Below are 23433 nucleotides of genomic sequence, written 5' to 3'. Positions count from 1 at the left end.
CATCTTTAATGGCATCAGAGAGACCCTCTCTGAAATTCGCCGCCAGGGCGCACTCATTCCACTGAGTAAGCACAGACCACTTACGAAATTTTTGGCAGTATATTTCAGCCTCATCTTGCCCTTGAGACAGGGCCATCAAGGCTTTTTCAGCCTGAATCTCTAAATGAGGTTCCTCATAAAGCAACCCCAAAGCCAGGAAAAACGCATCCACATTGAGCAACGCAGGATCCCCTGGTGCCAAAGCAAATGCCCAATCCTGAGGGTCGCCCCGGAGCAAGGAAATTACAATCCTGACCTGCTGTGCAGGATCTCCAGCGGAACGAGATCTCAGAGACAAAAATAATTTACAATTATGTTTGAAATTCTGGAAGCGAGATCTATCCCCGGAGAAAAATTCAGGCAAAGGTACTCTAGGTTCAGATATAGGAGCATGAATTACAAAATCCTGTAAACTTTGAACCTTCATAGCGAGATTATTCAAACCTGTAGCTAAACTCTGAGGATCCATTTTCATCAGGTGAAATCAGAACCATTCAAGGATTAGAAGGAGAGAGAGACGAAGGCTGCAGTAAGCAGAGATGCTAGTGAATCAACTAATGAGCAAACTCAGGAAAAAAAAAAAAAATTCTCTGCAGACTTCTTTTCTCTCCTTTCTTCTGCCAATTATTTTAACCCTTGGCCGGCCAAACTGTCATGGTTCTCAATGGCAAGAGACCGTAGTAAAGCATACAAAAGGACTAGCTCTTGGAAGATGGGAACTCGAGCTGACTGTGAGCTAAACCTACCGCACAACTAACAGTGGCCGGGTAGCGTGCCTACGTTTTATCCCTAGACGCCCAGCGCCAGCCGGAGAACTGACTGACCCTAGCAGAGGAAAATACAGACCTGGCTTACCTCTAGAGAAATTTTCCCCAAAAGGCAGACAGTAGCCCCCACATATAATGTCGGTGATTTTAGAGGAAATTGACATACGAAGTATGAAGATAGGTTTAGCAAATTGAGGTCCGCTTACTAGATAGTAGGAAGACAGAAAAGGGAACTACACAGTCAGCTGAAAACCCTTTCAAAACACCATCCTGAAATTACTTTAAGACTCTAATATCAACTCATGACACCAGAGTGGCAATTTCAGCTCACAAGAGCTTCCAGCCTCAGAAATATTCAAACACAGAGAACTGGAACAAAAATGCAAAACAAACTTAGGACTACAAGTCCAACTTAGCTGATAGTAGTCTAGGAGCAGGAACATGCAACAGAAAGGCTTCTGGTAACATTGTTGGCCGGCATAGAAATGACTGAGGAGCAAGGCTAAATAGACAACTCCCACATCCTGATGGAAACAGGTGAACAGAGGCGATGAAGCACACAAGTTCAGTACCACCAGTGACCACCGGGGGAGCCCAGAAACCAAATTCACAACAATATACTATATATACACACTGGTGGGGTGTGTCCCATGTGGCCGCTGCGTTGCCTGCCCGAACATTGAGAGAATTGACGTGTTCCACAAATTTGATGGGTCACGTGAATTCAAAATTAAGAAAAGAATATCTTGTACAAGTAAAAATGTAATCTATATTGTTACATGCCCATGTGCTAAAATGTATGTGGGCATGACAACTCGCTATTTAAAAACGCGGATTCGTGAACATGTTCTGGGCATTGACGCAGCGGTGACAGTGGAGGACATCTCCACCCTGAAAACACTACCACGACATTTTAAGTTGTTTCATGACTGTAATGCTGGTCTTCTTAGAGCCAGGGGTATCGATCTTTTGGAGGTTGGGATTCGTGGGGGGGGCACATTCCAGAGGCTGGCCCGTATGGAGTCCAAATGGATTTGGACCTTGGGTACGGTCCAGCCTGCTGGATTAAATGAAAATATTAGCTATGCCCCCTTTCTTGAATAATAATTTTTGTATAATTCTTGCAACCGTACAAGCGACTCGTTCTTTGTCCTATTCCATCATCTTGCTGGTCTTGGCCTGGCTGTGACATTACCAGGACTATGCTGATTGTTTTTATTGTGGTTTTAATTTATCTATTTTAATTGTTTGTTTAGTGCTTTTGGCACCGGAATGGCGTATTTGAAAGTTTGCCATCTTTCTCTTCTCATCAAGATCATCACATGAAGAGGAGCGTGTGAAGAGTGCTCTAATCTGATTGGATTTTTGCAAAGATATATTTTTTAAGCATATTATTATGTATTATTAATTATGTGGACTTTATAGACCAAATGAATGCATTTGTATCTACTGTTTAGCCCTTTACTCTATTTTTATTATTATATACTTTTGCTTTTTTGTGTACATATAGCTCAGTTTGCGTATTTAATTATTTCCATGAATGAATACTATGCTTTAGGTATATGTAAGAGAAACCATGTATGGGCTAATCACTAATTAGTATTATGTTGTGTCTTTAATATAAGGCACATTGCTCTCCATCGCATCATTCTGATCTGTAGAAGTTTCTTCTTGTACTTGCAAACGCTCCCCCTTATACTTACCGGTTTAGCGTTGATGCGGATGTGGTGAGGTCGTGGCGCGCCTGCGCGCCCCTGTTGCTGCTGTTGGGTACTCCGGGTCACATGGGGCCCCTGTGTTCTCGGAGTCCCTCGGCAATACTCGGGCGCGGCCGACGCTCGGGTCTCCTAGCTACCGCATCGTCACTTCCGGCTACCGGTTAACGTCATTTCCGGTGTCAGCGCTTTTTAAACATGTTGTGCACACCGTATTTCTGCCCCCTGACGAAGGTGTTCCTGCCGAAACGCGCGTTGGGGCGGAGGCGCGGTCCCAGGCTCCATTGTCTTCCAGTGCGGTAAGCTAGCTTATTGATTTTTGGTTGGTGGCATGCCATGGGAAGGACTGTTGGGTTACTAGTGCCGCATTTATGGCCAGCTACCGCGTGTTATATTACCTGCAGCCTTGTCTGTGCACCATCATATTAATGATGGTCTATTGAGTATCACAGACCAATTTACTCTATTGCCGCAATATATTTGTACCTATTGGTACTGGGCTTTTGCGCTGTGTGTTCTTTTCATTTTTTTCATTTTTTATATATTGTTTTGCATTTTTGCTTGGTTTTTTTTGTCAAAGGCCCATTTACTAGGTAACTATTTGGTTTATAGACATGGCCCTGGGCGCGCGCCTCCTGCTTGTTTCAGTGTGATTCTGCTATTGTCACTTTCCCTCCTTGCACTTTGGTCATATTGAGTATCAATAAAGGTTATATATGTATATATATTGTGTTGGACCGTTATTTCATCGCTTTTTTGTTGTGGTATATATATACACACTGCTGCACCGTGGCCTGTACACACCGTATATATACACACTGCTGCACCGTGACCTGTACACACCGTATATATACACACTGCTGCACCGTGGCCTGTACACACAGTATATATACACACTGCTGCACCGTGGCCTGTCCTGTACACACCGTATATATACACTGCTGCACCGTGACCTGTACACACCGTATATATACACACACTGCTGCACCGTGACCTGTACACACCGTATATATACACACTGCTGCACCGTGACCTGTACACACCGTATATATACACACTGCTACACCGTGACCTGTACACACCGTATATATACACACTGCTACACCGTGACCTGTACACACCGTATATATACACACTGCTGCACCGTGGCCTGTACACACCGTATATATACACACTGCTGCACCGTGACCTGTACACACCGTATATATACACTGCTGCACCGTGACCTGTACACACCGTATAAATACACACTGCTGCACCGTGACCTGTACACACCGTATATATACACACTGCTACACCGTGACCTGTACACACCGTATAAATACACACTGCTGCACCGTGACCTGTACACACCGTATATATACACACTGCTGCACCGTGACCTGTACACACCGTATATATACACACTGCTGCACCGTGGCCTGTACACACCGTATATATACACACTGCTGCACCGTGGCCTGTACACACCGTATATATACACACTGCTACACCGTGACCTGTACACACCGTATATATACACACTGCTGCACCGTGGCCTGTACACACCGTATATATACACACTGCTACACCGTGACCTGTACACACCGTATTTATACACACTGCTGCGCCGTGACCTGTACACACCGTATATATACACACTGCTACACCGTGACCTGTATACACCGTATATATACACACTGCTGCACCGTGACCTGTATACACCATATATATACAGACGAACTGGACACAAAACGCAGCTGTCAGAAGTGGGATTTGAACCGACGCCTCCATTTGGAGACCAGAACACCCAGCTTTTGGGGAAAGATATCACTCTTGAGTCTGGCGCCTTAGACCACTCGGCCATCCTGACGAATTCGTCAGGATGGCCGAGTGGTCTAAGGCGCCAGACTCAAGAGTGATATCTTTCCCCAAAAGCTGGGTGTTCTGGTCTCCAAATGGAGGCGTCGGTTCAAATCCCACTTCTGACAGCTGCGTTTTGTGACCATATATATACACACTGCTGCACCGTGGCCTGTGCACACCGTATATATACACACTGCTACACCGTGACCTGTATACACCGTATATATACACACTGCTACACCGTGACCTGTGCACACCATATATATACACACTGCTACACCGTGACCTGTATACACCGTATATATACACACTGCTGCACCGTGACCTGTACACACCGTATATATACACACTGCTGCACCGTGACCTGTATACACCATATATATACACACTGCTACACCGTGACCTGTATACACCGTATATATACACACTGCTACACCGTGACCTGTACACACCATATATATACACACTGCTACACCGTGACCTGTACACACCGTATATATACACACTGCTGCACCGTGACCTGTACACACCGTATATATACACACTGCTACACCGTGACCTGTACACACCGTATATATACACACTGCTGCACCGTGGCCTGTACACACCGTATATATACACACTGCTACACCGTGACCTGTATACACCGTATATATACACACTGCTACACCGTGACCTGTGCACACCTTATATATACACACTGCTACACCGTGACCTGTATACACCGTATATATACACACTGCTGCACCGTGACCTGTACACACCGTATATATACACACTGCTGCACCGTGACCTGTATACACCATATATATACACACTGCTACACCGTGACCTGTATACACCGTATATATACACACTGCTACACCGTGACCTGTACACACCATATATATACACACTGCTACACCGTGACCTGTACACACCGTATATATACACACTGCTGCACCGTGACCTGTACACACCATATATATACACACTGCTACACCGTGACCTGTATACACCGTATATATACACACTGCTGCACCGTGGCCTGTACACACCGTATATATACACACTGCTACACCGTGACCTGTACACACCGTATATATACACACTGCTACACCGTGACCTGTACACACCGTATATATACACACTGCTACACCGTGACCTGTACACACCGTATATATACACACTGCTGCACCGTGACCTGTATACACCGTATATATACACACTGCTGCACCCTGACCTGTACACACCGTATATATATATACACTGCTGCACCGTGACCTGTACACACCGTATATATACACACTGCTACACCGTGGCCTGTCCTGTACACACCGTATATATACACTGCTGCACCGTGACCTGTACACACCGTATATATACACACACTGCTGCATCGTGGCCTGTACACACCGTATATATACACACTGCTACACCGTGACCTGTATACACCGTATATATACACACTGCTACACCGTGACCTGTGCACACCATATATATACACACTGCTACACCGTGACCTGTATACACCGTATATATACACACTGCTGCACCGTGACCTGTACACACCGTATATATACACACTGCTACACCGTGACCTGTATACACCGTATATATACACACTGCTGCACCGTGGCCTGTACACACCGTATATATACACACTGCTACACCGTGACCTGTACACACCGTATATATACACACTGCTACACCGTGACCTGTACACACCGTATATATACACACTGCTACACCGTGACCTGTACACACCGTATATATACACACTGCTGCACCGTGACCTGTATACACCGTATATATACACACTGCTGCACCCTGACCTGTACACACCGTATATATATATACACTGCTGCACCGTGACCTGTACACACCGTATATATACACACTGCTACACCGTGGCCTGTCCTGTACACACCGTATATATACACTGCTGCACCGTGACCTGTACACACCGTATATATACACACACTGCTGCACCGTGGCCTGTACACACCGTATATATACACACTGCTACACCGTGACCTGTATACACCGTATATATACACACTGCTACACCGTGACCTGTGCACACCATATATATACACACTGCTACACCGTGACCTGTATACACCGTATATATACACACTGCTGCACCGTGACCTGTACACACCGTATATATACACACTGCTGCACCGTGACCTGTATACACCATATATATACACACTGCTACACCGTGACCTGTATACACCGTATATATACACACTGCTACACCGTGACCTGTACACACCATATATATACACACTGCTACACCGTGACCTGTATACACCATATATATACACACTGCTACACCGTGACCTGTATACACCGTATATATACACACTGCTGCACCGTGGCCTGTCCTGTACACACCGTATATATACACTGCTGCACCGTGACCTGTACACACCGTATACAGGTCCTTCTCAAAAAATTAGCATATAGTGTTAAATTTCATTATTTACCATAATGTAATGATTACAATTAAACTTTCATATATTATAGATTCATTCTCCACCAACTGAAATTTGTCAGGTCTTTTATTGTTTTAATACTGATGATTTTGGCATACAACTCCTGATAACCCAAAAAACCTGTCTCAATAAATTAGCATATTTCACCCGTCCAATCAAATAAAAGTGTTTTTTAATACCAAACAAAAAAACCATCAAATAATAATGTTCAGTTATGCACTCAATACTTGGTCGGGAATCCTTTGGCAGAAATGACTGCTTCAATGCGGCGTGGCATGGAGGCAATCAGCCTGTGACACTGCTGAGATGTTATGGAGGCCCAGGATGCTTCAATAGCGGCCTTAAGCTCATCCAGAGTGTTGGGTCTTGCGTCTCTCAACTTTCTCTTCACAATATCCCACAGATTCTCTATGGGGTTCAGGTCAGGAGAGTTGGCAGGCCAATTGAGCACAGTAATACCATGGTCAGTAAACCATTTACCAGTGGTTTTGTGTTGTGAAATTGGATTTTGGGCTCCCCCGGTGGCCACTGGTGGAATTGAACTTGTGTGCATCGTCCCCTCTGTTCGCCTGTTCCCATCAGGATGTGGGAGTCGCTATTTGACCTTGCTCCTCTGTCACTTCCATGCCGGTCAGCATTGTAATCAGAAGCCTTTCTGTGCATGTTCCTGCTACCAGACAACTTCCAGCTAAGTCGTACTTTTGTCCTTGTTTGTTTTTTGCATTTTGTTCCAGTTCACAGCTGCAGTTTCGTTTCTGTGTCTGGAAAGCTCTTGTGATCTGAAATTGCCACTCTGATGTTATGAGTTAATACTAGAGTCTTAAAGTAATTTCAGGATGGTGTATTGATAGGGTTTTCAGCTGACCATGAAAGTACCCTTTCTGTCTTCCTGCTATCTAGTAAGCGGACCTCGATTTTGCTAAACCTATTTTCATACTACGTTTGTCATTTTCATCTTAAATCACCGCCAATATATGTGGGGGCCTCGGTCTGCCTTTCGGGGAAATTTCTCTAGAGGTGAGCCAGGACTATATTTTCCTCTGCCAGGATTAGTTAGTCCTCCGGCCGGCGCTGGGCGTCTAGGGATAAAACGCAGGCTACGCTACCCGGCTACTGTTAGTTGTGCGGCAGGTTTAGTTCATGGTCAGTTTAAGTTTCCATCCTTCCAAGAGCTAGTTCCTATGTATGCTGGGCTATGTTCTCTTGCCATTGAGAACCATAACAGTTTTGGCACCGTGAGCAGGTGCCAGGTCGTGCTGGAAAATGAAATCTTCATCTCCATAAAGCATTTCAGCCGATGGAAGCATGAAGTGCTCCAAAATCTCCTGATAGCTAGCTGCATTGACCCTGCCCTTGATGAAACACAGTGGACCAACACCAGCAGCTGACATGGCACCCCACACCATCACTGATTGTGGGTACTTGACACTGGACTTCAGGCATTTTGGCATTTCCTTCTCCCCAGTCTTCCTCCAGACTCTGGCACCTTGATCTCCGAATGACATGCAAAATTTGCTTTCATCAGAAAAAAGTACTTGGGACCACTTAGCAACAGACCAGTGCTGGTTCAAAAGTGGCTTTGCCTGGGGAATGCGGCACCTGTAGCCCATTTCCTGCACACGCCTGTGCACGGTGGCTCTGGATGTTTCCACACCAGACTCAGTCCACTGCTTCCTCAGGTTCCCCAAGGTCTGGAATCGGTCCTTCTCCACAATCTTCCTCAGGGTCCGGTCACCTCTTCTCGTTGTACAGCGTTTTCTGCCACATTGTTTCCTTCCAACAGACTTACCATTGAGGTGCCTTGATACAGCACTCTGGGAACAGCCTATTTGTTGAGAAATTTCTTTCTGGGTCTTACCCTCTTGCTTGAGGGTGTCAATGATGGCCTTCTTGACATCTGTCAGGTCGCTAGTCTTACCCATGATGGGGGTTTTGAGTAATGAACCAGGCAGGGAGTTTTTAAAAGCCTCAGGTATCTTTTGCATGTGTTTAGAGTTAATTAGTTGATTCAGAAGATTAGGGTAATAGGTCGTTTAGAGAACCTTTTCTTGATATGCTAATTTATTGAGACAGGTTTTTTTGGGTTTTCAGGAGTTGTATGCCAAAATCATCAGTATTAAAACAATAAAAGACCTGACAAATTTCAGTTGGTGGATAATGAATCTATAATATATGAAAGTTTAATTGTAATCATTACATTATGGTAAATAATGAAATTTAACACTATATGCTAATTTTTTGAGAAGGACCTGTATATACACACACTGCTGCACCGTGGCCTGTACACACCGTATATATACACACTGCTGCACCGTGACCTGTACACACCGTATATATATACACACTGCTACACCGTGACCTGTATACACCGTATATATACACACACACTGCTACACCGTGACCTGTATACACCGTATATATACACACTGCTACACCATGACCTGTACACACCGTATATATACACACTGCTGCACTGTGACCTGTACACACCGTATATATTCACACTGCTGCACCATGGCCCGTACACACCATATATACTGGGGCCTGTACGCACTGTATATAAAAACCATATATACACTGCTACAGAGTCACCTGTACACACCATATATACACACCGTATATACAAACCATGTATACACTGCTCAAAAAAATAAAGGGAACACTAAAATCCCACCTCCTAGATATCACTGAATGAAATATTCCAGTTGTAAATCTTTATTCATTACATAGCGGAATGTATTGAGAACAATAAAACCTAAAAATGATCAACGTAAATCACAACTAATATCCCACGGAGGTCTGGAGTTGGAATGATGCTCAAAATCAAAGTGGAAAATCAAATTACAGGCTGATTTAACTTCAGTGGAAATGCCTCAAGACAAGGAAATGATGCTCAGTAGTGTGTGTGGCCTCCTCGTGCCTGTATGACCTCCCTACAATGCCTGGGCATGTGCCTGATGAGGCGGCAGATGGTCTCCTGAGGGATCTCATCCCAGACCTGGACTAAAGCATCCGCCAACTCCTGGACAATCTGTGGTGCAACGTGACATTGGTGGATGGTGCGAGACATGATGTCCCAGATGTGTTCAATCGAATTCCGATCTGGGGAACGGGCGGGCCAGTCCATAGCTTCAGTGCCTTCATCTTGCAGGAACTGCTGACACTCCAGCCACATGAGGTCTGGCATTGTCCTGCATTAGGAGGAACCCAGGGCTAACTGTACCAGCATATGGTCTCACAAGAGGTCTGAGGATCTCATCTCGGTACCTAATGACAGTCAGGCTACCTCTGGCGAGCACATGGAGGGCTGTGCGGTCCTCCAAAGAAAAGCCACCCCACACCATTACTGACCCACTGCCAAACCAGTCATGCTGAAGGAGGTTGCAGGCAGCAGATTGCTCTCCACGGCGTCTCCAGGCTTTCTCACGTGCTCAGTGTGAACCTGCTTTCATCTGTGAAGAGCACAGGGCGCCAGTGGTGAGTTTGCCAATCTGGTGTTCTGTGTCAAATGCCAAGCTTCCTGCACGGTGTTGGGCTGTGAGCACAACCCCCATCTGTGGACGTCAGGCTCTCAGACCATCCTCATGGATTCGGTTTCTAACCGTTTGTGCAGACACATGCACATTTGTGGCCTGCTGGAGGTCATTTTGCAGGGCTCTGGCAGTGCTCCTCCTGTTCCTCCTTGCACAAAGGCTGAGGTAGCGGTCCTGCTGCTGGGTTGTTGCCCTCCTACGGCCCCCTCCATGTCTCCTGGTGTACTGGCCTGTCTCCTGGTAGCACCTCCAGCCTGTGGACACTGACAGACACAGGAAACCTTGCCACAGCTCGCATTGATGTGCCATCCTGGATGAGCTGCACTACCTGAGCCACTTGTGTGGGTTGTAGAGTCCGTCTCATTCTACCTCGAGTGTGAAAGCACAACCAACATTCAAAAGTGACAAAACATCAGCCAGAAAGCATTGGTACTGAGATGTGCTCTGTGGTCCCCACCTGCAGAACCACTCCTTTATTGAGGGGGGCTTGCTAATTGCCAATAATTTTCGTCTGGTCCATTTGCACAACAGCATGTGAAATTGATTGTTGCTTCCTAAGTGGACAGTTTGATTTCACAGAAGTTTCATTTAGTTGGAGTTATATTCTGTTGCTTAAAGGGAACCTGTCACCCCCAAAATGGAAGTTGAGCTAAACCCACCGGCATCAGGGGCTTATCTACAGCATTCTGTGAAAGATGAGAAAAAGAGGTTAGATTATATGCACCCAGGGGCGGTCCTGCTGCGGTCTGTTCCAATGGGTGTCGCGGTCCGGTCCGGGGCCTCCTATCTTCTTACGATGACATACTCTTCTTGTCTTGACGCTGCGGCTCCGGCATACTTTGTCTGCCCTGCTGAGGGCAGAGCAAAGTACTGCAGTGCGCAGGCGCCAGGAAAGACAGGGCAGACAAAGTACGCCTGTGCCGGAGCCGCAGCGTGAAGACATTAAGAGGACGTCATCCTATGAAGATGGGAGGCCCCGGACCGGACCGCGCACGTGAGTGAGTATAATCTAACCTCTTTTTCTCATCTTTCAGGATACATTGGGGGCTTAGCTCACCTTCGATTTTGGGGGTGACAGGTTCCCTTTAAGTGTTCCCTTTATTTTTTTGAGCAGTGTATATTTATCCACTACAACACCGTGGCCTGTACACACTATATATACACCATATACTGTATATGCACCGCTGCACCGTCACCTGTACACAATGCTACACCGAGGCCTGTACACACCGTATATACACACCTACACTGTGGCCTGTACACACCGTGTATACACCATGGCCTTTGCGCACCGTATATCCACACCCACACCATGGCCTGTACGCACCGCATATATGTAAGGGGAAGAAATCAAGTAGGCATGTCTCCTCAGTAACGGGTCCGGAACCGTTGGGGCTGTTACCTAAATTACAGGGGGGAAAGCTTAAAGTGCGGGACAGTTCCCTGTACTCAAGAAAAGGGGGCGTGGTCCAGCTGAGAAGACGTTAGCGAGCGAAGATTCAAACAGATCAGGCGGGAACGTCGAGCGCGCGAGATGGCTGTGAGGTAAAATCAGCTGTGAGGCGACTGAGCAGAGTAGAACAGAGCCTGGGACGAAAAAGCGTTTGGACAGGACAGACTACTGACGGAGTACCGCTCAGACGCCATTGTCCCCGCTGACATCGCTGTCCTCGCTGAGACTGCTGCCACAGCCGCCCCCGCTGACAGCACTGACCGTGAGAGACAAGGTCTGTGAACGGGACTTCGGAACGCAACGATACGACGTAGCGAACCAGGCTGCCTGTGGTAAACGGTGTTTGGGCAGTGCTGCAGGCCTCTGTAGTATTGGGACACTACCCGCTGAGGAGAAGGACGGTTCCCTCTTCATCGCCTCATCTACTGGACCCAAGACCCGCATCTGGACCCCAAGGAGTCGCCGCCATCGTCAGGACCACGAGAGGAACCCACCAACGTCAGGAGATACTACCCCATCATCCTCAGGACTGTGACAAACTCCCACTGCGACACTATCTAAGCAGCCCCAGTCACAGACAGGAGTTCAGCGGTGACTGGCGTCTGAGTGAAAAGCTGTGATTAATTCAATTGTCTGTTTTATTTGTCCTTGTTTCTTTAATTTAACCCCATTTACTGTATTAGGGAATGATGTCCCTCCGTTTTCTCCCTGCGTGGAGTTTCTGTTGTTTAATAAATCCCTACCACCCTTGGTCTGTGTACAGTCTGTTACTGCATCCTCCGTACCTGCTATCTCACATATACACCGTGGCCTGTACACACCGTATATACACCGTGGCCTGTACGCACCGTATATACAAACCATATATACACTGCTACACCGTGGCCTGTACACACCGTATATACTAACTATATATACACATTGCTACACCGTGGCCTGTACACACTGTTAACAGTGTGTACAGGCCACGGTGTATTAATACACCGTGGCCTGTACACACCGTATATGCATCATGGCCCCCACCGTATACACACATTGCAAACACAGTGTAATACACCGTTACACCATGACCTGTACACACCATATATACACACACACATACACTGCTATTTTACCAGTACACACTGTATGTACACACACAGCTACAACTTGAACTGTACACACCGTATACACGTGACCTGCACGCATTGCATATACACCGCTACACCGTGACCTGCACGCACAATGTAATAATACTGTCGGGGTCGTAACGACAATTAATCCTCATTCACCAGTCATTCCAAATTGTAATGTGAGCGCAGAACATCTGGTACCGAAAAAGAAATGATTCAGACACGTAGCTGATTCAATCTTTGCTGATGCTCTGGCGTTCAGCTCAGTGGGTAGCCGAGCAGCAACTGTGTTTTATTTTCCAATACATAGTACTAAAAAGGGAATGCAATGGGTGGGGTTTAAGCAGCATACATCTAGTGCTTAGTCTCTCTGATTCGTCGAACGTCTCCTGGTGAATTCCTCCTCTTCTGCTCATTCCTTTAGTTTCGTTTCTGAGGAAATGAATCTTAGGCTTCGGACACTAAAACCTAAAACGAAACTAAGCTCTGGCGGCCATCTTTAAATACAATTACATTTGCATTAACTAACAGATAGGAAAAACTTATTGTTTCACAGTATAAAAGTATAGCAGTACAAAAAGAGTATAAAGTTATATAAAAGTATAAAAAGTATATAAGAAAATACATTTTCACCTTGACAATCCCCCCTAAACACTAAGTTTTTCCCTTAAAGAAGGATCCTTCGAGACTGTCCATGTGATGGGAAAAGGGGAGGTGGATTTCTTCATCCAGACACCTCAGAAACTCTCCCCTAGCGAGAGGCCTCCAGGCAGCTGAACCCTTCACTAACCTCACATGGAGTTCTCCCACTGTCCCTAAACTAAATCTCTTAGCATCATCTGAGAATGGGGGGTTTTGTCTACTCTCTTGAGAGGAATATACTTCGGGATCTCCCCTGGATCAGTACCATTGTACTCTGGTGGGTCTACTTCTTGATTGAGGAAGGTACCAGTCGGAGTTGCTTTGACAATGACCTTTTTGTACAAGGGAATAACACAACAGAGAATTATCGATCCAATTACAAGGAGGGCAATCAGTACCAGACAGGCCTGTTGAAAGAATCCCTTGAGCCCACCCAACCAACTGGAAAAGAAGGATGTGTCTACTCCGGCATTAGTTTTCAATTCTGCTGCTAACCCAGTTATCTTTTTAAGGGCTATCATGGTTTTTCCATTCACTCCAGTGTTCTGAGGGATATAGGTACAACACTCCTCTCCCACCATCCCACAAACTCCTCCTTTCTCAGCTAAAATCATATCAAGGGCTAGTCGGTTTTGAAGAGTCATTCTAGTGTTAGGGCCCAATTCTTCAACTATACCCTGGAAGGCATCTTGGCTAAAATTGACAAACCTTTGTTCACTGTAATATATGTAATTGATCCATTCAACATTTTTATTAATCTGCACCTGTGGGATTATAGAAGCAAAGCCGGCATAGATCTGGTTCTGGGCTTTAAACTGGTCAGGTACCCCCCTTGGCACTCCAATGGCATCAATATATACTAGTGGATCTTCTTCATAACTCATGTGGAGCTGATCGAGACTTCTCCTCTTTCTGGTAGGTTCATCAGGTATCTTTGGATCCCAGGGTAAAATCTTGAACTGCATGGCTAGTTTAACAAGGGTGCATTGGCCTATCCAGGCATTAGGCAACCTAGGACGGAGCTTACCATCTCCACATAACCAATAAATGTCGTACATATAATGTGTATGTTTGATTAGCAAGTCAGTAGCTAAAGAACTGTTCTCCCTGCAGAAACCTGTCTCGAAGATCCCTACTGGTGTACCTGTAGTGTTATAGGAATTGTAGCAGGTGTAATTGTCAGCTAATACGGTTACTTCTCCTGGAACCTTTAGTTTGGGTTTCTCATGAATTAGTGGGACATAGTCTGGGCAATCAGTGGGCTTCAAACCTTTCAACAGATTCATAACACAGGCAGTGATGTTGTCATCAGGGAAAAGCAATGCATGTGTGTAGAGGTGCGTATTCGCAGCAGCACAAGCAATACATCCTACAGAGATGTTCTGGACTTTTACATTGTATCTTACCCACTCTAACCATAGGTTTTTCCTTGGGGCTGTTTGTGTTTCTATGGAGAAAACCTCTTGCCACCTGAGACCTGGAATGGGTATCACTTCATTAACTACTTTTTGCAAACGCTCACCTGGGCCTGTTTTAGCTGTACTGGTAACAGGGGCCTTGGTTGGTCTAGAGCTAATATCCTGGAGCTGTATATGGCCTAAATACGCATGGGGTCCGGCACTAAATACATAATTATAATTTCTTCCCAATACAAATGTCTGCAGATCAGCAGATTGGGCGTTTTCAAGATTCAGGAGGAGGGGGTGACAACTTTTACCCCATTTACAGCCCCTAAGTGGTTGCAGAAGGGCTGTTAGATGCATTCTCTCACGAAGACTCCTACCCGTCCTATCCTTAGGGAACATGGCTTCGCTAGGTTTATATCCCCAATCTTTCCCTGTACTCCAGGCAGCATCTGTCCAATAATGACAATTATCATTGTATTGTCTGGTAACACACATATAAAACTGGATAGTTCCCCCTACTATCCGTTCAGTCTCAAGGCACTTGACTACATCACAGAAATCAAATCGCCAGATATTCACCGGGGCTGTCAGATTTACCCAGAGAATAGTGGGGCCAGAATTCTTATTTACAACAGGGGCCGAAGAGGTAGGGGCGAGGATGGCCCCCAGTCCCAAGGTCAAAAACAACAGCAACATTTCCCTTCAGTCACTTCTGTGATTAAACACTGGTTCGGTCTCTTTTGCAGTGTGAAGCGTGAATCCAGGTGCTCTTTCCTTCAAGTTTTACTGCAGTGGGGGTGACCAGGATCACCGTGTGGGGTCCTTCAAATCTTGGCTGGAGACAATCTCTGCGCACAAACTTTTTCACATACACCAGGTCTCCTGGCACAAAGTCATGGACCACGTCACCTGTGGATTCTGGAAGAGAAGCAGAAACTGTAGAATGGGTGTTAGACAGTTCCTTAGACAATGCAATCACAAATTGTACAACTTTATCATTTGTCTCAGACAACTCTTGAGGCCTAATATCTCCTATTTTAGGTGGAGCACCGAAAAGAATCTCAAAGGGAGTCAGGCCGTGTTTTCCCTGTGGGGTGTGTCTGATATGGTATAAGACCACAGGGAGCAAATCTGGCCATGGGAGTGGGTGGTCCTGGCTCATTTTAAGCAATTGTGTCTTAATTGTGGAGTTCATTCTCTCAACTTTGGCTGAACTGGAGGGGTGATAAGGGGTGTGTAGACCCAAATCTGTCCCTAACATGTGCCACAATTCCTCGTAGACATTGGCAGTGAAGGCTGGGCCTTGATCTGATTCAACAACTTCGGGTATTCCAAATCTGCACGAAATTTCAGTGATGAGCTTCTTAGCTGTAGTTTTGGCAGTCATATTGGTCACTGGGTAGGCTTCAGGCCATCCTGAGAACATATCCACAGCCACTAGGACATACTCATACTTTCCTGACTTGGGCATTTGAATATGATCAACCTGAATTCTCTGCCAAGGGTAATCTGGTTTGGCAAGATGCTGAAGTGGAACCTTGGCGGTGGTTGTTGGGTTACAAATGGCACAGACTGGGCAGGCTCTTGAGTAAGCTGTGACAGTGGTAGAGATTCCTGGGGCCCAGTAAAGCTTCTTGATACAGGCTAGTGCTTGGTTCTTTCCTCGATGAGTTGATCCATGAGCCCATGCTGCGACGGCTGGATACATTCTTTTGGGTAGACAGGGTCTCCCATCCACCTTATAGAGTCTAGGAAATTCGTATTGTCCGGCCGAACTACGATTCCCATGAATGGCTCCTGCAGCTTCCCACTGTTTCTTTTCTTCTCTAGAAGTCAACTTTTGTTCTTCCCACAATCTTTCTTCAGGTGGTCGAGCTGGCTTCCAGCCAGATCCGGTGGCAGGGTATTCCATTTCCATGTCTTCTATCAACTTCTTCTTCTTTCTTCGGGCTTCAGACTTCTCAAAGTCTCGTTCTTCTTCGGCTTGGGTAGCTTCTTTGGTTGCTTGTTCCTTTGTTTGTGCTCTGGTAAGCACAGGCATCACGGGTGTAGCAGTGTCTTCCCAACAGGGTTTTTCTGGTGCTGTTTCTTCTTCTTCCCACTTTGCTGAGACATTCTTTATGGCAGCAGCTTTGGCAGCTTGGTCTGCTAAATGGTTTCCTCTAGTTTCCTTCGAATTGACTTTCCCATGAGCTTTGACCTTGATCACCGCAATCTGTGCGGGGAGCTCTAGTGCCTTCATCAGGGCTTTAATCCTTAGTGCATGTTTAACAGGGGTTCCTGTAGCCGTAATGAACCCTCAGGATTTCCATAGGAATCCGAAATCGTGACAGATTCCATAGCCGTATCTTGAGTCAGTGTAGACATTGGCCGTTTTCCCTTCTGCTAGATAACATGCTTGTTGTAGGGCCACAAGTTCGGCTTCCTGTGCTGACAGGTGAGGTGGTAGAGCTTCAGCCAGAAGGACTTCTGTGTCAGTGGTGACAGCATATCCAGTGTGGAACTTGCCATAAGAGTCTGCAAATCGGGATCCATCAGTCCATAGTTGCAAATCAGGGTTGAGGAGTTCCTGAGTTACCACATTCTGCGGTGCAGAAATTTCTTGCTCCAGTGCTTTTACACAGTCATGTGGGTCACCAGGTGATCTCCAGTCTGGTAAGTCCTTATACCATTCAGGTAACTCCCCCCTAGAATGTGGAAGCAAAGTGGCTGGGTTGATAGTAGTACATTTCTGGAAAGTGATGTTGGAAGGCAGAAGTAGAGAGCACTGAAGCCTGAGATGTCTTTGGCTCGTCAGATGCTTAGGAGATGTTTGTTGAAGGACAGCAGAGAGATCATGTCCAGCTTGAATGACCAAGTCATGACCAAGGGCTATGTCAGCAGACTTGTCCAGGAGAACATGGGCCGCATGTACAGCCTTGAGACAGGATGGAGCAGTTCTGGCAACAGGGTCTAGTCTGGCTGAGTAGTATGCCAGAGGACGGAAACGATCAACATGTTTCTGTGCTAGCACACCAGAGGCATATCCTTCAGACTCTGAAACAAAGAGGTGGAACGGCTGAGTGTAGTCAGGGAGACCCAGAGCAGGGGCACTGACAACAGCTTCCTTGAGAGTCTCAAAACAGTCCTTTTGCTGAGCATAGATATACGGATTTTCAGCATGTTCCCAATCTGGTCCTCCAGTTTTAAGACAGTCATACAAGGGTTGCATGAGTCTTGAAGCATCCGGAATCCACTGTCTGCAGTAGGTAATGAGTCCTAGAAAAGACTGCATAGCAGAGTACGTCTTCGGATAAGGGATGTCCTCGATGGCATGTTTTCTGTCCTCGGTGAGGTGTCTCGAGCCTTGAGAGATACAGTGTCCGAGGAAGACAACTTTCTCTTTGCACCACTGGACCTTGGCCTTTGAGACTTTGCAGTTAGCAGAGTGGAGGAAGAGGAGTAAGGACTCAGAAGCAGCAAACAGATTCTCTTCAGTTCCACAGAGGAGTAGGTCATCAACATACTGGAGAAGCGTGACATGAAGATTCTGTAACACCCACGGATCCAGGGTCATCTTCATAGCATGAGTGAACTGGTTAGGGGAGTTCTGGGCACCTTGAGGTGTCCTGGTCCAGGTTAGCTGAGATCCTTGAAACGTGAAAGCAAATAAGAACTGTGAGTCTTCATGAAGCGGGACACTGAAGAAAGCATTAGCCAGGTCAATGACGGTGAAAAGTGTTGCTGAAGTAGGCACTTGGGAAAGCAGGGTGTTGGGGTTGGGTACCACAGGAGTTTCCAAGATGGTGGCTGAATTGACTGCTCTGAGGTCCTGTACGAGTCTGTATCTCGGGGGGTCTCCAGGAGCTGTCTTTTTCTTTACCGGAAACAGGGGCGTGTTGCAGGGTGAAACACATCTGATTAGTACTCCAGACCGCAGGAGGGAGGTAATCTGAACTCCAAGGCTCTGCTCTTGGGCAGCCTTAAGTGGATACTGAGGTAGTCTGGGGTACGGATGCCCAGGTTTGAGGTGTACTTTTACTGGAGGCACTTTGAGCAGACCCACATCTTCAGGTCCAGTTGACCACAGAGCGGTAGGTACATTGGGCAAATCCGGGGAAGGTGTCGTTTGCAGAGTCATCATCATCAGAGGGAAAGCTTTAAGGACACAGCGATCCTCAGCGCCTTGTTGTGAGGCAGGGTCCTGTAACTGCAGTTCCATCCCTTGATCACCGAAGGTGATGGTAGCATGAAGCCTTTGAAGGAGATCAGCTCCTAGAAGGTTGACAGGGCAGGTTTCAGACACCAGAAATTTGGCAAAGACACCAGAGAAAGGGCCAGCTGAGACAGGAACAGTGAGTGGTGATGAGGTTTGTAGGCCTTCAACTCCAATACACGTAAGGAAATCTGAAGACAGGGAAATCGTAGGAGGCAGCTGAGATGAAGAGATAACAGAGGTGGCCGCCCCAGTGTCCACTAAGAACTTGAGAGGTTGGCTGTCCACTTCCAGGGTCACTGCACCGCAAGATGAAGAAGTACAGGTGGCGGGAAAAGTGGGCACCGGTTGGCCTGAACTTCATGAGTGTGGAGGAGGAGGAGGTCTCTGAGGGTACCCCCTGCGAGGACAACTTCTTCTCATGTGACCAGGGCTGGCACACTCCCAACACAGAGGTTTCCCCTGGTCATCACGAACTGGTCTGTCCCTGTAATTCCGGCCTTCGGGCCCTCTCAACCTCAAGGGTGGTGGTCCATATCGATCCTGAGCCTGATACACCATAACAGGTACTTCTGAGACTTCTGCCATATACATGGCTGGTTTCTTCTTGCCTTTGTCCTTCTGTGCTTCCTTCTCTGCTTCTTTCGCTGCTTCTTTTTCTGCTTCTTTCTCTTCCCTTTGAAGCAATTTCTGATAACTCTTCACAACAGTAAGGGCCTGTTTTAGGGGACCATCAGGTAATTCGGGACGAAGCTTCATGACCTTATCCTTCAGTGGATCTTCCAGACCATCAATAAAAGCACGGACCAACAAGGCTGCCTGCGTCTTCACATGGGTTGAATAACCCAAATCTTCAAACTGCATAGTTAGTCTGGCAGCATATTTCTCCACAGCTTCTCCAGATTCTTGTCGTATATCCTGTATTGATCCTGCTTCGTCACAGAGACGATCCTGGGCCCACTTTGTGAGTTGAGCAATAAACTCCTTTCCAGACTTGAACTTATTGAGAGGTCCTGCTTTAGTGGGATCCAGTTCCTTCATAATGGTGGGGAGGAAATATTCGGAGGCTCTGATAGAGGTAATACCTGATAGATCAGACCATGTAGCCCCGTAGATGCTCCTAATCTGCTCCAGTCTCCTCACATACTGCATGGGAAATTTGTCTGGGTCACATAACTTGCTGACAATAGCATCAATCTGTACCGGAGTGAAGGGTTTGTACTTCAGCTTCAGTTCTTCTTCTTCGTCATGTGTCACTACCTCGCCCTCCGGGGCAGTTGGGGGTGCTGTGGGTGTTATCTCATCCAGAGGCTTTATACCCGTATGCATCAGTGGCACCATGTATTCAGCTACCAAGGGCATGATGCCCTCTAATCCAGACTCGTGGTAACAGACGATTCTGACTTCTTGTAAGTCTAGATTTGGGGTTGATTGGAGGCAATTCTTGATGACTTCAACATGTTCCTTCATACAGGGGCCCAGTGGGTATCCAAAGAGTCCTGAAGATATCAATGGTACAGCCAAAGTTCTACGAGGAAGTGTATCTCTCCCTAGCCGTCCTGCAAGAATGACCACTGTCTGCAAGGCAGTCTGCAACATTGTACGGCAGTGTTCGGGTGTCCTGTTGTTGTATATAGGGCCTGCAGTGTGTAGCACTATATCACAGGGCAAATTCCCTCCCTGGGTAGTCATAGCATCTCCTGGATGCAAGGGGCCATAATTGACAAGGTAGGCCTGACACTCTTGGGCTATGGATGGGCCCCCCTTTTTAGCTATCTGTTGGGCCAAACCACCTCTATGTGACAGGGCAGAATTAGCTGGGTTCACTATGGCTCCCACCTGGTGTGTAAGTATGTCCCCATAGCCCACTGAGAAGAGAACCTGGGAGCCCTGAGGTGTGATGTAATAACGTGAATGACAGGGGAACCAGATTTCGGGGTCATGGGGCAGCTTAGAAGATTTGTTGAGAGGGGTAGGTAGTGGGCTCCTTCCAGGCCGGGGGGATTCGAATGGACCTAATAGCATTGGCAGGGCAGGGGGAATTGTGGCGGCCTGGTTGTCCAGGTCTTCTGATTCTTCATCATCTCCGATAGCTTGGCGTCTCTTACGTATTACGGACTGGAAAGCTGCACTGCCGGTCAGAGCTTCGAGGGTAAAGGGACCCTGACCTGGCGTGTTTACAAATATCACAGTGGGTTGCACTGGGAGACCAGACCCCGAGACTGAAGTGGATACGGGAACATTGGAGGTGGAGGCAGCATCAGTCGGTGCTGGGGGTTTCTCAGGAAGTGGTGGTCCCTGATAGTACTCGCCGGAAAGTGTTACCAGCGGACATAGTGGCTGGGGAGGAATTCCAGGTGCACCAAGATGGCTGCCGGTGGAGGCGTGGCATGCCCCACTTCCGGGGGAAGTTCCGGGTGCACCAAGATGGCCGCTGGAGGAAGTGTGGCATGCCCCACTTCCTCCCATGATCTGGGCGGACCCCTGAGGACGGCCCGCCCCACACACACGGCAGATTTCCACCCAGTTTGGATTCTGCACGCCACAAGCAGGACACACCCACGCTTCTGGAGAGTTTGGCCCATCGCCATTATAGGGTGGTGGTTGGGACTGCATTTTCATCACCAGTGGCACGGCGGCCATTTTACAATCTGTAAGATCACAGTTCAAAGGCATTTTATAACCAAACACGGGCTCCGCATTATCTGATCCACCCTCCCCATCGACTTCTTTCCATCCTTCATTCTTCAAGCCTCGCGCAACTCGCAGATGAGCTTGTGCTTGTTCTAACAATCCTTTATCTTTCAACATGCCTCGTTTGTTCTCTATGAGATTATTCCACATAGCCGGCTGTAGTCTCCCTGACGAGGGCAATCCTACATGCTTATACAATCTCTCAACATTCTTGACTGCCTTCTTGCCCTCCCGTGACTGAACTATTGCCCTGACTTCCACAGCATCCTCATCTAACTTGTGGGGCACTGACTTCTTCTGCTTTAAGAGACGCAACATGACTCACAGAATACTGTGATTTTCTGCAGTAAAACCACTAGCAGCGATATCAACGGTGGTGTCCCACAATACGGAAACTCGCTCAACGTATTAGAAAAAGATTTTCTGTCCCTAACTTGAACACCAACGATTAACAGACTATCCTGCTACGATATTCTAAACAGTCGGGAGGCGGTCTCCTAGTGAGAGCCCTCCACAGAAATACAGGTGGTCCCTGCTCGGGACGTCTTAATTACCTAGCTGGTACAATATCACAGAGGCTGCGTCTCCTGTCCCTTCCTCTAAGCTGCCCCACAATCTACAACTTGCACAATTTTTCACTCCACTTCACTACTAGACAATAGTCACGGGTAGGATGATTGAATGGAGTACAATGACCGGTAAAGGAGGTGTGGTGTACAGAGGTCGCACAGAATGCGAGTCTCTCAGTTGCTGGTTCAGAGCGTGGCACAGGATCACATTCGATCTCACCACTCGACCGGTCACTCTCCAGACCCAAAAAGAGACCACAGACAAACCAATAACGGCTGAGACACTAGCAAGTGTGACACATACAGTGTATATGATCGCCACTTACCGCGTGCAGAGGGTGATCAGTCCTCGAGGTCAGCCACTACGGGTATCATCCACAGACATCCAGGCATGGGTCCAGAGAGTCTCGGATCGCTGGCCACGGCCCCCGTTGGGCTCCAATTGTCGGGGTCGTAATGACAATTAATCCTCATTCACCAGTCATTCCAAATTGTAATGTGAGCGCAGAACATCTGGTACCGAAAAAGAAATGATTCAGACACGTAGCTGATTCAATCTTTGCTGATGCTCTGGCGTTCAGCTCAGTGGGTAGCCGAGCAGCAACTGTGTTTTATTTTCCAATACATAGTACTAAAAAGGGAATGCAATGGGTGGGGTTTAAGCAGCATACATCTAGTGCTTAGTCTCTCTGATTCGTCGAACGTCTCCTGGTGAATTCCTCCTCTTCTGCTCATTCCTTTAGTTTCGTTTCTGAGGAAATGAATCTTAGGCTTCGGACACTAAAACCTAAAACGAAACTAAGCTCTGGCGGCCATCTTTAAATACAATTACATTTGCATTAACTAACAGATAGGAAAAACTTATTGTTTCACAGTATAAAAGTATAGCAGTACAAAAAGAGTATAAAGTTATATAAAAGTATAAAAAGTATATAAGAAAATACATTTTCACCTTGACAATACTACACTGACCTGTACAC

The 23433-nt window shown here is 46.8% G+C and overlaps 2 non-coding genes across 2 annotated transcripts; one reads left to right on the top strand and one right to left on the bottom strand.

Moving 5' to 3' along the window:
* Window positions 1-4261: 4261 nt before the first annotated feature.
* On the bottom strand, window positions 4262-4373 carry TRNAL-CAA (transfer RNA leucine (anticodon CAA)). Its single transcript has 2 exons — window positions 4336-4373; window positions 4262-4307 (listed from the first exon to the last, which is right to left on the bottom strand). It is a non-coding gene; the product is annotated as a tRNA-Leu (tRNA).
* A 6-nt stretch (window positions 4374-4379) lies between these two features.
* Window positions 4380-4491, top strand: TRNAL-CAA (transfer RNA leucine (anticodon CAA)). The gene is made up of 2 exons: window positions 4380-4417; window positions 4446-4491. It is a non-coding gene; the product is annotated as a tRNA-Leu (tRNA).
* Window positions 4492-23433: the final 18942 nt, after the last annotated feature.

Source organism: Ranitomeya variabilis, chromosome 5 (genome assembly GCF_051348905.1).
Source record: "Ranitomeya variabilis isolate aRanVar5 chromosome 5, aRanVar5.hap1, whole genome shotgun sequence".
Classification (NCBI taxonomy): Eukaryota; Metazoa; Chordata; class Amphibia; order Anura; family Dendrobatidae; genus Ranitomeya; species Ranitomeya variabilis.
The sequence above is the reverse complement of the archived record's forward strand: the minus strand, read 5'-3'. Positions and strand labels throughout refer to the sequence as shown.